Below are 13,498 nucleotides of genomic sequence, written 5' to 3' on the forward strand. Positions count from 1 at the left end.
TGCATGGTCAGATCACACCATTCTTACACAGTACAGTCAAACAGTATTACCCAGGTTTCTAGTCTATAAGACAAGGAAACTAAGCTCTACTACCTCTGTTTGAATTACTAATGTGACTCTTTTCAGCTGATAATTCTACTTTTAATACTACGAGTTTGTTCAAACTTTAGACTATCTATATCAGCTAATGACCCTCTTCCTTGACACAGTGAAATAAGATGCCAACCTTTTAAAAATTAACCTAAATTTTATATTCAGTGAGAATGAAAACTAAATAATGCTTGGTTTTTATATGATCTCAGTAGTAAAATCAAAAATAGCACGTAACAATTGGAACCTAAATTAAAAACAGTGAGCTATGCTCTGTTTCTATAGCAACATAATGAGGAAAAGATTAAATGGCCTAAGAGATACTATAATTATAATATATCAGTCCAAGGCTTTAATATAATTTTCAGAAAAAAAATCCATATGCATGTAATAATTATTATCACCAATGTCCACACACTAGCATCATGTGTTCCTAAAGGAGTGTGCTATGGTATGAGAAGTCTCCTGGGCACACTGCTTATCTCGGGACCACCCTCTGCAAACTTAGTTCACTTCCCGCAGCTGCAACCCGGAACCACATCTTGCTTGCCATAGCCCAGGGAAGAAGTGCTTTCTGCTCAGCAGTAGCTTCCGGGTTCAGGAGTTGAAGGCATTCATTTCCCAACTGTGGTGGTTCAAATGAGAACAGCCTCCATAGGCTCCCATGTTTAAACACCTGGTCCCCACTTGGTGGAACTGTTTGGGGAGGATTAGGAGGTGTGGCCTTGTTAGAGATATGTCACTAGGGGTGCATTTTAGGGTTTCAAAAGATTCCTGCTAGCCCCAGTGTGCCTTTCTCTGCCTCCTACTTGTGCATCAGGATATGAGCTCTCACCTATTCCTGCCACCATACCTTTGCTCCACCATCATGGACTCTAACTATCTGAAACTCTAAGCTCAATTAAACATTTTCTTACATAAGCTACCTTGATCATAGTGTTTCGGCACAACCATAGAAAAGTGACAAAGATGGCTACTAAAGAATGAAGCAGAATGAGAAATCCATATGAAGCACTGAAGCATGTGAGTCAAAGTCTAAAAATTACCTGACAGGTAAACTAATTTAAGAAACAAAAAATAATAATAACAATAATAGCCGTTCATCAATAAACCTCTCTCACACAATAGTACTTTGTACACAGGCCACCTGGTGTTGCCCCCATAAACCTTGAATTCTTGAGCTCAACTTATTCTCCTACCTCAGCTTCTCGGCATCTGGGGCTGTGGATGCACAGAATGCTTTGGAGCCTCAGGAATGCTACCACCACTGCTCCTGTGGCACTGGCAGGAAACTGGTGGCACTCACATGTATAACTCACAGATGTCAATATTTATGGGACTACTCCTGAGTGGAATGAATGTCAACATACAATCCTTCTCCCTCATATCCCTCACATAGCAGTTCTTGGTTATGTTTTACCAGGCTTCTCAGAAGGTTCTGGCATGATCACTAACCAACCGACAGAAGATGCATCTTTAATTGGCTTTTCCTCTGTTAACGTTTCTACCAATTACTCCCATTCTCCTGAAAACTCTTCTCAAACTAATTATATATAAGCCTTGGCTCAGGCCATATCATCAGGAGAATCTAGGCAGAGAGACCTATATTTACCTAGATTTTATATATTTGTGTGTATGGTTCTCAGTGTGACTCAGCTAACAGCTTTTATCATTTTTTTGTAGCATCTGCTATTTTAAATTATATGTCTGCATCCTGAGAACAGCTCTCATCTTGTCGTAGAGATTTTGTAACACCTTCATAATGTAGCTCTCCTGATATGAGAATCAAATAAAGCATAGACAAAACAGAGCTTGGGTGTCTGAACTTCTAAGTTATAACTGGTTTGCTCAATTTCCACTCTGCTATGTAGTATAATACCTTTTGGGAAGTCAATTTACCTCTCTATGCCTCAACTACCACATTTACAAAAATGGAATACAATTCTTACTTCACAGGTTGTTATTAGGATTCAATGAACTAATATGTGTGAAAATGTCCATTACAGTGCCAGGTAGATAATCAGCCTGTCGAGCAAGTACTGTTAGCTGATATTATTACCATTATCAGCAGAATTGGTTTTACTTCAAAGTCTGCCACCATGAGGATAACGTATCCATTTTTATAGACTTGCTATTTCCACCTCAAACTTTTCATTGAATCTTATTTTGAAGACGTATGTAACTGCCTGCACTTACTTAGTGCTGCAGATCAAAATATCTCCATCGAACACACCAGGAAAACCTCCACATATATCTTTGAGAGACTTCAAAACACTACCACTCTCACCTCTCCCTCACAGCCAGTCCTTCCCTGTGCTGAGAACATCACTGGATGTTTCACAGCTCTTGGGCAGTCAGTCCTTCATCAACTCAACAAGTACAGAACAGTGGTAACGTCAGTGGAAGCTAAGGCATCACCATGCAAAATGCACTCTTACACTGTAAGCTTATAAGGTGACTGGGTTAGTAGTGACCAGCTAGACAGCCAAGAATTCCTGGAGTCTTGTTGCTGGCTCCCTATCCACTCCTTGTCTGGCTATAGTTTAGCACCTCCTAAAACCATTTTGAACTACAACCCAACTCACTGATGGAAGGGACTCTGGATCCTGTATTGCTTGGGTTTTCCAGTGAAGCTTTGGGGATGCCAGGAAGAGAAAGGGAACTGCACAGATTGATGTGGGGTACCACTGCGCCCATGATATACATGGACCCACTCTCCACTGCCCAAGATGCTCTACTTATCATTTACACTTAGAACTTTATTCACTTTGCCATATCGTTCTCTAAAAAGTGAACATTTCTGCCTGCTCTTTGATAAAAAAAAAAAGAGAGATGGCATAAGAGATTGTCGATCTACTCATATACCAATTCTCACTGTTGATGATGTGCAGTATAACAGCATTTTTTGAGACATTATCAATTCCCAGGCTCTGTCCAAGTTACGGTAATTGTGTCATCTTTTCTGTCATTATGATGAAACATCATGACCAAAAGCAACTTATAGAAAGGAGGAGCTTATTTTGGTTTATGGTTCCAGATGGAGAGTCCTTAATGGTGAGGACGGTATGGTGGCAGGCAGTCAAAGCACAAAGCTGAGCGATCACACCCCATTCACATCAGAAAACAGAAAGACTGAACTAGAACTCTCAAGGCCCACTCCCTCTGACATCCTTCCTCCAGCAAAGCCTCATCTCATAAAGATTCCATAACCTCCCCCAAACAGCACCACCATCAAGGGACCAAGTGTTTAAATACCTGAGCCTAGAAGGCACATCTCTCATTCAAACCACCACAGTGATACATTAAGCATCAAAAAGCGTGATTTCTGCCCTCGAGGATTTTCAGTTTAGTCAAAAAGGCAGACCATTATCAAATAAAACCTACAAAGACAAGTATTTTGAAGGAGGAAGGGCTGGATTTCTCTGTGTAACAGCCTGGCTGTCTTGGACCTCACTCTTTAGACCAGGCTGGCCTCGAACTCACAGAGATCCGCCTGCCTCTGCCTCCTGAGTGCTGGGATTAAAGGAGTGTGCCACCACCACCTGCCTGGAGGGTCTGGTCTTAAGTAGGCCTATAACAGAATAATTTGACATAAACAAACAGAAGTCTAGAAAGAGTTTCCTAGACTCATGATTCTTATACGAAAGGAAGTAACCAAGAATACTTTTTTTTCCCCAGGATGCTATTTAAAAAGGAGAAAGTCCTACTTTCGTTATTCTTTTTGTTATTATTTGTAGTTTTGTTAAATTCCAATAGGTCTTTTTTTAAATGTCAAGGCAAGTTGGGTGGAGTCACACAAAAGAAATGCATTCTATGTCATCCTCACACAAGTCAGAGGATAGGGCATAAAAAAGGTTTTAACTCTAGCAAAGAAGAAGGTGAAACTTTCCAGAAATAGAACAGGGAGAGAAGTGGGGAGAAGGCAAGATGTCAAACCTGAGGTCCCCACTTTCCTTCTGGAGAGTTCAAGTTGAAACTGTTGTATCTTAGGAGTGGATGTTGGAAGATGAATGGCTGAGGAAAGTCTTAATGGGTAAGCCAACATACAGTCTCACACTGAACCGCATATGGTTAGAGCTGTCCTATGGTTAGAGACTGAGATGCAAAGGAGGTTGGTGGGCAGAGAAACTGTGACTATGGAATGAAGAAACCACAGAGCAAGTACTACAAAGTCTGAATACAGTCACCTACATTTTCTAAAATCTCCTACTTTTCATATGTGCATCTTCAGTCCATGTGGGTTTAATTTTGTAAAGGGTGTAGGGCAGGGACAACTGGTTTACCCAGCACCTTTTATTCAAATAGCTTCCCCTTACCAACTACAAGTTTGATAGAAATAGACTGACTGAACATGTGTGGGTTTTCTCCTCTATTCTGCTCCCACTGATCAGTTTGTCTATCCTAGTCCAGACATATACTACCTAATTAATCTGTGTTCATAATGATCTTAAAATCTCTGGTTGCCCCTGACAAAACAAAATACCTCCTTCTTGTGAACATTCCCATGGGTATGTAAATTTAATTTTTAAAAAACCTTTCAAATATATTGTCCAAGTGAAGAATTATATTCCACTCCAAGTACCTTAACAGAGACCCAAACCATATTTTATCATTTCACAATACACTCAAGTAGCCGACCTTCTCATCTGAAATGGAGAAGGAACCTTAAATATTAGTGGCAACATGTTTCTGCATCTCTCGTTTCTTTTAATCAGAGTTAATAAGTAATTTCTTCATTGATCACTACCAAAGCACTTTTGGGAATGCAGGCTTACAAAGCAATGCTTTAGAAATAACTTTTAAAGAGAAAACATTATCTTACAATGGCTTGATACAGAGCAATTCAATAAAAGGATGATTCCTTGATCTTAAAAAAAAAAATCAGGATTTAGAGTCCCTCTTCAGTAAAGCAAGCAAGGACAGCATTTCTTAGTGACAATGAGTAATTGTTTTCACTAGCCATTGTAAGAGCCATGCACTTCAGTTTTAGGAAGTCTAAAAGACCACAAAACTATGAAGGTATATTATATATTTCCCTAGACATTAGTTGAATCAACTCTTAGCATTTCAAAATAATACTTTTCACTTCCATTTGTGAATTTTCCTTTATAAAATTCTTTTGGAAATGGTCTTATTTAGAGTATGAAAGATCTGATGGCCACTGTGACTCACTGAGGGTTTTCTCAGTGAGTAAAATATAACCATGGCTCAAAGGTACCTGAAGAACATGTAGATACAGATGATGGCACAGTCCAATTTCAGGTAATAACAAAATCCCAACTCCTCTTGACAGTCTTCTGTGGGCAGCGGGGTAGATGTATGAAAGGGCAAGATATCATTGTTAACATCTTCACAGCAGGGAGAAAAATCAGCATTCAGCTTCTCCTTCTGTCCTTTCAGAATAAATAAACAGGATTAAGGAAAACAGCAAGGTGGGGAAGAAGGAAAGAAATCACATACTTGCCACCAATTAAAAAGGTGCTACTGTGTTAACAGTTGCTCACTGTTTCAGGAGGAAATTTTTCACTTCCCTGAGTCTGTCGTCATGGCAATGAAATTGAGACCTATTTCTTCCCAGCTTTAAAATCCCATACAGCAATGATTCACCCGAGTATGAGACAATTCTGAGAGAATGAGGCAGTGTGTAGGAGGAAGGAACATCTGTGGGGGCTCCTCAAGGTGCAAGGCATAATCTCACTTATCCCCAACATTAACACACCTTGCAAACACGACATTCAGTCTGCAAAGAAGATGACTGGGCTCTCAAGGCACCTCCATGGAGAGTACCTTAGGATGGGCTGGGGTGGTGGTCCACATCTGTAATCCCAGCATTCCATAGGCTGTGGGAGGAGGTTGCTGAGCTAGACACCAGCCTGTGCTACTTAGCAAGACTATATCTAAAGTCCTCCCACGTGTGTCACCAGGTAGCTAGAATCCAGGAGCTCCTGACTCAGAACTCATGCTGTTTTCCCTTTGTCAGAGATTTTGCAGACAAAAAAAAAACTAAATCATATATCTTAACCCCAGGCTCTCTGCATGAGTATCAGAAATGGTTTTCTTTCTTTCTTTTTTAAATTTTAGGATAAGTAGAGATAGATGATAGATAGATAGATAGATAGATAGATAGATAGATAGATAGATAGATGATAGATAGACAATTTTATATCCCAATCACAGTTTCCCCTCCCTTGTCTCCTACCAGGCCCTCCTCTCCCTTCTTCATCCCCTCTATCCACTCATCCTCCCTTTCTATTCAGAAAGGGGCTGGCCTCCCATAGCTACCAACAAAACATGGCATATCAAGTTACAGTAAGACTAAGTGCCTCCCCTTGTAATATTAAGACTGAACAAGGCAATCCAGTATGAGGAATAGGGTCCCAAAAGAGTCAGAGACAGCCCCTGTTCCCACTGTTAGGAGTCCCACAAAAAGACTAAGGTGGAAGTGTTTTTCTTATACATTGAAAGTTCCAAAAAATAAATAAATAAATAAACTGGTCTCTTTTCCTGGGAGTTTCTGTAAAGGAATTTCTGATATCTGCTCCTTCTGGGGATGTCTTTCTGTATGCTGTGAATATGTTGCTCTGATTGATAAATAAAGTGCTGATTGGTGAGTAGCCAAGCAGGAAGTATAGTATAGACAGGATAAACAGAGAGGAGAATTCTGGGAAGTGGAAGGCTGAGTCAGGAGACGCTGCCAGCTGCCGCCACTGTGGAGAAGCAAGATGTAAGGATACCGATAAGCCACGAGCCACGTGGCAAGGTATAGATTTATAGAAATGGGTTAACTTAAGATATAAGAACTAGATAGCAAGAAACCTGCCACAGCCATACAGTTTATAAGTAATATAAGTCTCTGTGTGTTTACTTGGGTCTGAGCGGCTGCAGGAGGCAGGTGGACACAGAAAAACTTCAGTTACATGCTCCTATGTTGAAACTAATGTATTAAGATGAAACAATGTGTGTAGGATGCTTAAAGAGGAAAAAGAGCCCACAACTTTCTGACCAAAACCAATTTGGAGAGGAAGTATTATTTGGCTTACAGGTTACAGTTCATCATCAAGGGAAACCAAGGCAGGAACTTGTAGGAAGGAGCTGAAGCAGAGGCCATGGAAGAGTGCTGCTTACTGGCTTGCTCCCCATGGCTCAATTAGCCTGCTTTCTTATATAACCCAGGACCACCAGCCTAGGGGTGGCACTACCCACAGTGGACTGAGCCTTCCCACATCTATCATTAGTCAAGAAAAAGTCTCCACAGACATGCCTACTGGCCAGTCTGATAGAGGTGATTCCTCATCTCTCAAATATTGTTAAGAACCAGCCTTAATAATTCTTTTCTTCCCAGGGGCCCAGAAGAGAATTATTTGGGGGAAAAGAATCTAAGTACAACAAGCTCTTTTGTCCATCTACTTTATTCCTCTGGGATAAAATTCTGTCTACATAGCTTCAGTACTGTTCTCATGCCTAGCTCCTTTCTTCCCTGATTTCTCTCTACATTTATCTGCTGTCTCCTCTAAGTTCTATCTTAATTCTCTCATCTTAGTTCTGCCCCATCTTGGTCTTTATCATCTCATTCTTACCCATCTCTTTCTTCCCCATCTTCCATCTCATCCTCAATTTCTCTAGTCAAAATCCTCCTCTAAATCTCCTTATACCTCTCAGTTCTTCTCAAGTCTCTGAGGTATTCAGTTATAAACCCGAGCAATAGCAATCCTCTGGCAGAGCAAGGTCACCAGGCTTGAATTCTTACAGGGTCATAAAGGCAGATAAGAGTTTTCCTCAGGCAGTGACTGTCAGGCTTTCTTTTACAATCCAAAAAAGGAGTTGTTAAAAGAGGAGGTCAACTGAGAGCTAAGATCAGTTAATATATCAAAAAGGGAATTTATGTGCTCAATCTACATTCCTAGAAGTGGTTAGGTAAAATGTTAGGCGTCTATAATGTTAGTATAAATACCACTAAAGCTGTAAAGAAAGGAGAGTCTGAGCTTAATTTGCCTTAATTCAGGAGATGGTTTGGCCTTGGATGCTTGATAAGTATTTTAGATAAAATACACTGTTATGAGTTCTTGGAAACATACATAGCATACAAGAAAATCATTGTAGGAATCAGCTAATATATATACAAAAGATAAATATCACCAAGACTTCTTAAGCCATGGCTTGGCCTTTGGAAAAGTCCTTGACCTTTCCAAATCGTAGCTTTTGTGATGGTAGCTGAATTCCATTACATTTTCCTGCACTTGCAGCACTCACCGGAGATTTCCCTTTTCCCAGTTGACTCTAGATTGTGTGAAATTGACAAAAACTAACCATCACAGCATGGCATATGCTCTATGCATTTATCTTTCTGGTGGGACATTATATATGATGGGATCTGTAATCTAACAATTTAACACAACTGCCAATGTAAACTAGTATTACCAATTTTCTTAATTTACTGTTAAAGTTAAGGATGACACTTTCAGTCTAATAAATGTCATCTCTGTTATCTCTTCTAATCTACATATTTCAAAGCATATAGGATCAGTCACAATTTATAACCACATCCTGGACAGTTAACCCATCCCTTGCTTGTGAATTGAGAGGTATGAAGAGCCAAAGCATTTTGGCAGTCTCCTCAACATTGTAGTCTATGGGCTACCCACCCAGAGAGATTATCCTTTCCTTTGGAATGAAGACCTCTAGACCAGTAGAGCTTTAATCTGGGGATGGGAAGTAAAACTTTGTAGATCACTAGGGAACACTATGAGAAGCAGTACTAATTTCTGCCCTTGGTTACCGGACCCAAGAACCCTGGCTTCGGGAGAAACAGTACCACATACTCAACCCTGGACATGGAACATGTTCTGCATCCTGAGGCCATTACCTCAGCTCTACCTACCTGGCACCGTAGCTCCCTATTCAAAGTCATTCCACCATTACTGAGACAGAATCTTGGCCATAGCCAGGTCTTTGACAAGACAGATGAATTCCATCGGCTTCATCTATGAGATGACTTCCTTAGCCAGAAGTGTTGTTTATGTGGAATACCACAACAGTGGCTAAAGCATTCTACAAATCCACAGAGAGTAGTTTTGGCAGAAGCACTGTGTATAGGAAAAGGGAAATCCACAAAGTAAGTATGTTTTCTAGTAAGGTAATGTGCTGCACCTCTGTGATGGAAATTGCCTGGTACTCCAATCATCCACCAAGAAGCTCTGAGCATTCAACTCTCATCACAAATTCAGCTTTCACAGAATATGTCCCCTGGACCTTCCCAGGTAGAAGTTTTAATATAATAAATTCACTGCAGCTTTCCAATGTCACCACACTTTGGCGTTTTCCTTTGTCATATGCTAAGGTAGTGCTAGTTAGTACTAGTTTAGTACTTGACACCACTTAGTTTAAAACTCTTTTTGTCCTGCCTTCCCTCAGGCTTGCCTCTTCCTCAGGTTACATCTTCCTCATCTTTGATATGTGGCCTTCATTCCATCTGCCATCTTTGTGATGTAGCTCAACATATTCATAGATTCCAAAATCAGGATGTGGCTTTGTGGAGGAAGAGAATGCCATACCTTTCCAGCTCACCTCTGGTAAAAATTAAGAACCAGCTGGGTGGTGGTGGCATGTGCCTTTAATCCCAGCACTTGGGAGGCAGAGGCAAGTGGATTTCTGTGAGTTCAAGGCCAACCTGGGTTACAGAGTGAGTTCCAGGAAAGGCACAAAGCTACACAGAGAAACCCTGTCTCAAAAACTTAAAAAAAAAAATTAAGTTCCATAAGCCAGAACAGGTGGCACAGGACTCTGAACCCAGCTACTCAGGAAACTGAAGCAGGAGGATCACAAGTTCAAACCTTACCTTAATAGGCACTGTCTCAAATAAAAATTTCAAAGGGCTGGAGAGAAAGCCAGTGGAAAAGCCCTTGCCTAGCATGTGAGCGTGTCTAAGATCCAAGTTCAATGACCAGTACTGCATAGAAAAAACAATTAAGGTCTATGAAGATGAAGGCTTCATTGTGTTTTTATACCTCTATAAAACACTAGGCACTGGAATCTTTATAGAATGAATCAGCAAAGAAGTCAAGAAATGATTGCATGAAAGGAGAGCCCTTCAGGGGATATTATCCAAATACAGGCTACAGAAATATAGACTAGAGAAAAAAAAGAGTAACATCAGAGAAGCCACAATTGGAGATGTATGAATTAGCAAAAGATATTCTACAGCCACACCACCCTGAAGGAGCTGAGCACATCTGATGTCATCTGAATTGCCAAGGATTCAACTTATTTAAACTACAGAAAGAGCAAGGGAAAATTTTTCATTGACTTGTAGCCCTTTCCCAAGACATCTCAGTTTGACTGTGGTGGGCTGTGGAAAAAAAGAGAAGTGAAGAAATGGAAAAATGAATTGTTCTTTTACCTTTTTCTTTGCTTTTTAATTGTACATATTTGTGTTGTACATTGTAATAGTTCAACACATGCACACGATGTACAGTGATTAAAATCAGGGTAAATATTTTTTTCTTTACAGTTTATAATTCTTCTAGTTGTTTGAAATAAACATTTTATTTTCTGTAGTCACTTCTCTGTACAAAAAGCACCAGATCTTATTCTTTAGTCTAACTGGAACTACATACTGTTGGCCAACCTCTCTAGGCTCCCTCCTCTCCCAAATCTCTCAAGCTTCTAGTAAGTATTATTCGGCTCTGGACTGAGTTCAGCTGCTTTTTGTTATTGTTGTTTGAGTTTGGTTTGGGGTTTGTTTGGTTGTTTTTAGCTTCCACGTGTATTTGAGAACGTGAAGTACTTCTTTCTGCATCTGACTTATTTTATCAAACAATGTCTTCTGTGGTGGTTTGAATGTAATTGCCCCCCATAATTTCATAGGGAGTGGCAGTATTAGGAGGTGTGGCTTTGTTGGAGTGGGTATGGCCTTGTTGGAGGAAGTGTGTCACTATAGGGTGGGCTTTGAAGTTTCCTTTGCTCAGGATACCAGCCAGTGCCTCAGTCGACTTCCTGTTGCCTACAAGATGTAGAATTCTCAGCTATTACTCCAGCACCATGTCTGCCTACACACTGCCATGCTCCCCATCATGATAATAATGAATTGAACATCTGAAACTGTAAGCAAACCCCCACAATTAGATGTTTTCTTTATAAGAGTGGCCATGGCCGGGCGGTGGTGGCGCACGCCTTTAATCCCAGCACTTGGGAGGCAGAGCCAGGCAGATCTCTGTGAGTTTGAGGCCAGCCTGGGCTACCAAGTGAGTTGCAGGAAAGGCGCAAAACTACACAGAGAAACCCTGCCTCGAAAAACCGGAAAAAAAAAAAAAAAAGAGTGGCCATGGTCATGGTGTCTCTTCATAACAATAGAAACCCTAACTAAGACATCTTCCATGACACTTCTTTTCTATGGATGAACAATATTCCATTGTTTATATATATCCCATAATTTCTTAATTTTTATTTCTGTTTCTGTGTTGGGGACCAGCTCTGACATGTCAAAGGGATCTTGTGGGGAGGAGTGAGGAATAAAGAAGTATTAGATAGAAAGATAGATGGAGATGATGAGAAAGACAGAGACACAGGATAGCTTCAGGAAGGCCCTGGGTCAATACCCAGTAGTCTCAACTTTATTCACGGTGGGCTTTTTATATATCAGCAAGGGGAGGGGCAAAAGACCTCCCCCTTTCAAGGTCAAAGTATAAAGTACCAACAAGAATAGACCCTTCAAAATATCTGGTAATTACACCTTTGACCAAATCATCCCATTATGCAGCCCTGCTGGGCAAAGCAAGCTCAAACTTTCTGACCTTGACTAAGACCTTAGGGAGCCTCTGTGAGCCCCCATAGATCTCCCCTTATTTATAATATAAAGGGCTCCTGTAGATGAATTTATAAATGGTCTTATTAAATAAAAAAAAAACCACAAAGCCAAATATAGGGGTGAAAGCCTTAGAGATCAAGAAAATAGGAATAGCCACCAGCCAAACTTACCTCACCCACTCTGCAGCTTCCAAATGCAAGCTACTTCCTATTTTACCCACACCTTTATTGCCTTGTTGTTCTGCCCTCTCACTGGCTATCTTAGCCCAGCTACCTCACTTCCTTGTCACTGCCTGTCTGTAGAGACATCCAGGTCTCTATGGTTGGTACTGGGATTAAAGGTGTGTGTCACCATGCTTGGCTCTGTTCTCTAGTATGGCCTTGAACACACAGAGACCCTGTCTGCTAAGTGATCGAATTAAGGGCATGTGCTACCACTGCCTGACTTCTATGTTTACTTATAATGGCTTGCTATTTCCGCTGATCTCCAGGCAAACTTTATTAAAGCACAAATAAAATATCACATTTCAGCACAAATAAAATATCACCACAGGTCCCTCAGACCCCTCAGATGGACTGTGACTGTCTTAGGTCGCCTTCTTCAACCATTCAGTCTTACCCATCTTTGAAACACACTTTCCACCAAGTGTACCCTGTGTTAGGTTGACAGCTGGCAAGAAAGACTTACCCGTCTTTGGCTACCAGCCTCTGGCAAAGGAAGGTACAGAGCCTAACCCTGTGGGACTCTGAAGCAGTTTTTCCAGTAAGAGCTTGCAAATAGCTGGAATAGCACTACACTTGCTCCTTATGGCTGCTATACCTCCTAGTAAAGAAGTAAAGGATGATCAGGATAGAATGGCCTTTTTAAATGGATCCAGGATGTCTATAGCAGTTTTAGCTGCCTCAAACCATTTCTAAATCAATAAGCTCTTGATGCAGCTGCATCAAATAAATCAGTAAACTCTTGATACAACCACATCAAATCTAAGGATTCCTTAGCATCACCGTACCATGATTCATTAACATTAACAGGTTAACATCATAATTCTACTATGACTATTACTATACACAATTACAATTCTCACAAACTTACATCCAAAAACAAACTCTTAATAGAACTATTTACACTTCATAAACTTTAGCAAACATCCAAAAGCAATTTCTTAATACAGCTATTTACATTTTCTGCTAACAAAACATAGAGTACACTAACACAGGCTAACATTAATCCACTCAAGGGATGAGAAAATGTTTTTGCGTTTGTGCTCCTCCAGTCCAGTAGTAAAAACTTCATCCCAACTCCTATTCATCAGTACATTTTTTTAAAAAAATATGATGAGGTGGCTGAGGATATAACTCCCCCTTTTCTTTGTAATTTTTTTAAGCTGCAACTTGAGCCTCAATAGAAAAAAGCAAACTTTTCTGTTCATTTTTCCACAAAAAAGTTTCATTCCTACACAAAACAAATTGTGAGTCACCACAGTTTATAAAAGTATATATGCATACACAAAACAGTTCTACTTTTACACAAAACAGTTCATAAGTCATCACAGTTGATAATATGTGTGTGTGTGTGTGTGTGTGTGCAGATGAAATCAAAACTGTC

At 40.3% G+C, this 13,498-nt stretch overlaps 1 protein-coding gene across 1 annotated transcript in view; it reads right to left on the reverse strand.

Annotated features, from left to right (window-relative positions):
- Igsf11 (immunoglobulin superfamily member 11) overlaps positions 1 to 13,498 on the reverse strand; it is a 190,912-nt gene that overhangs the window by 137,919 nt on the left and 39,495 nt on the right. Inside the window, exon 3 of the mRNA XM_059277751.1 lies at positions 5,309 to 5,478. The gene's annotated coding sequence lies outside the window, so the exon portion shown is untranslated. The remainder of the gene's footprint in view (positions 1 to 5,308; positions 5,479 to 13,498) is intronic.

Source organism: Peromyscus eremicus, chromosome 12 (genome assembly GCF_949786415.1).
Source record: "Peromyscus eremicus chromosome 12, PerEre_H2_v1, whole genome shotgun sequence".
NCBI classification, from domain to species: Eukaryota; Metazoa; Chordata; class Mammalia; order Rodentia; family Cricetidae; genus Peromyscus; species Peromyscus eremicus.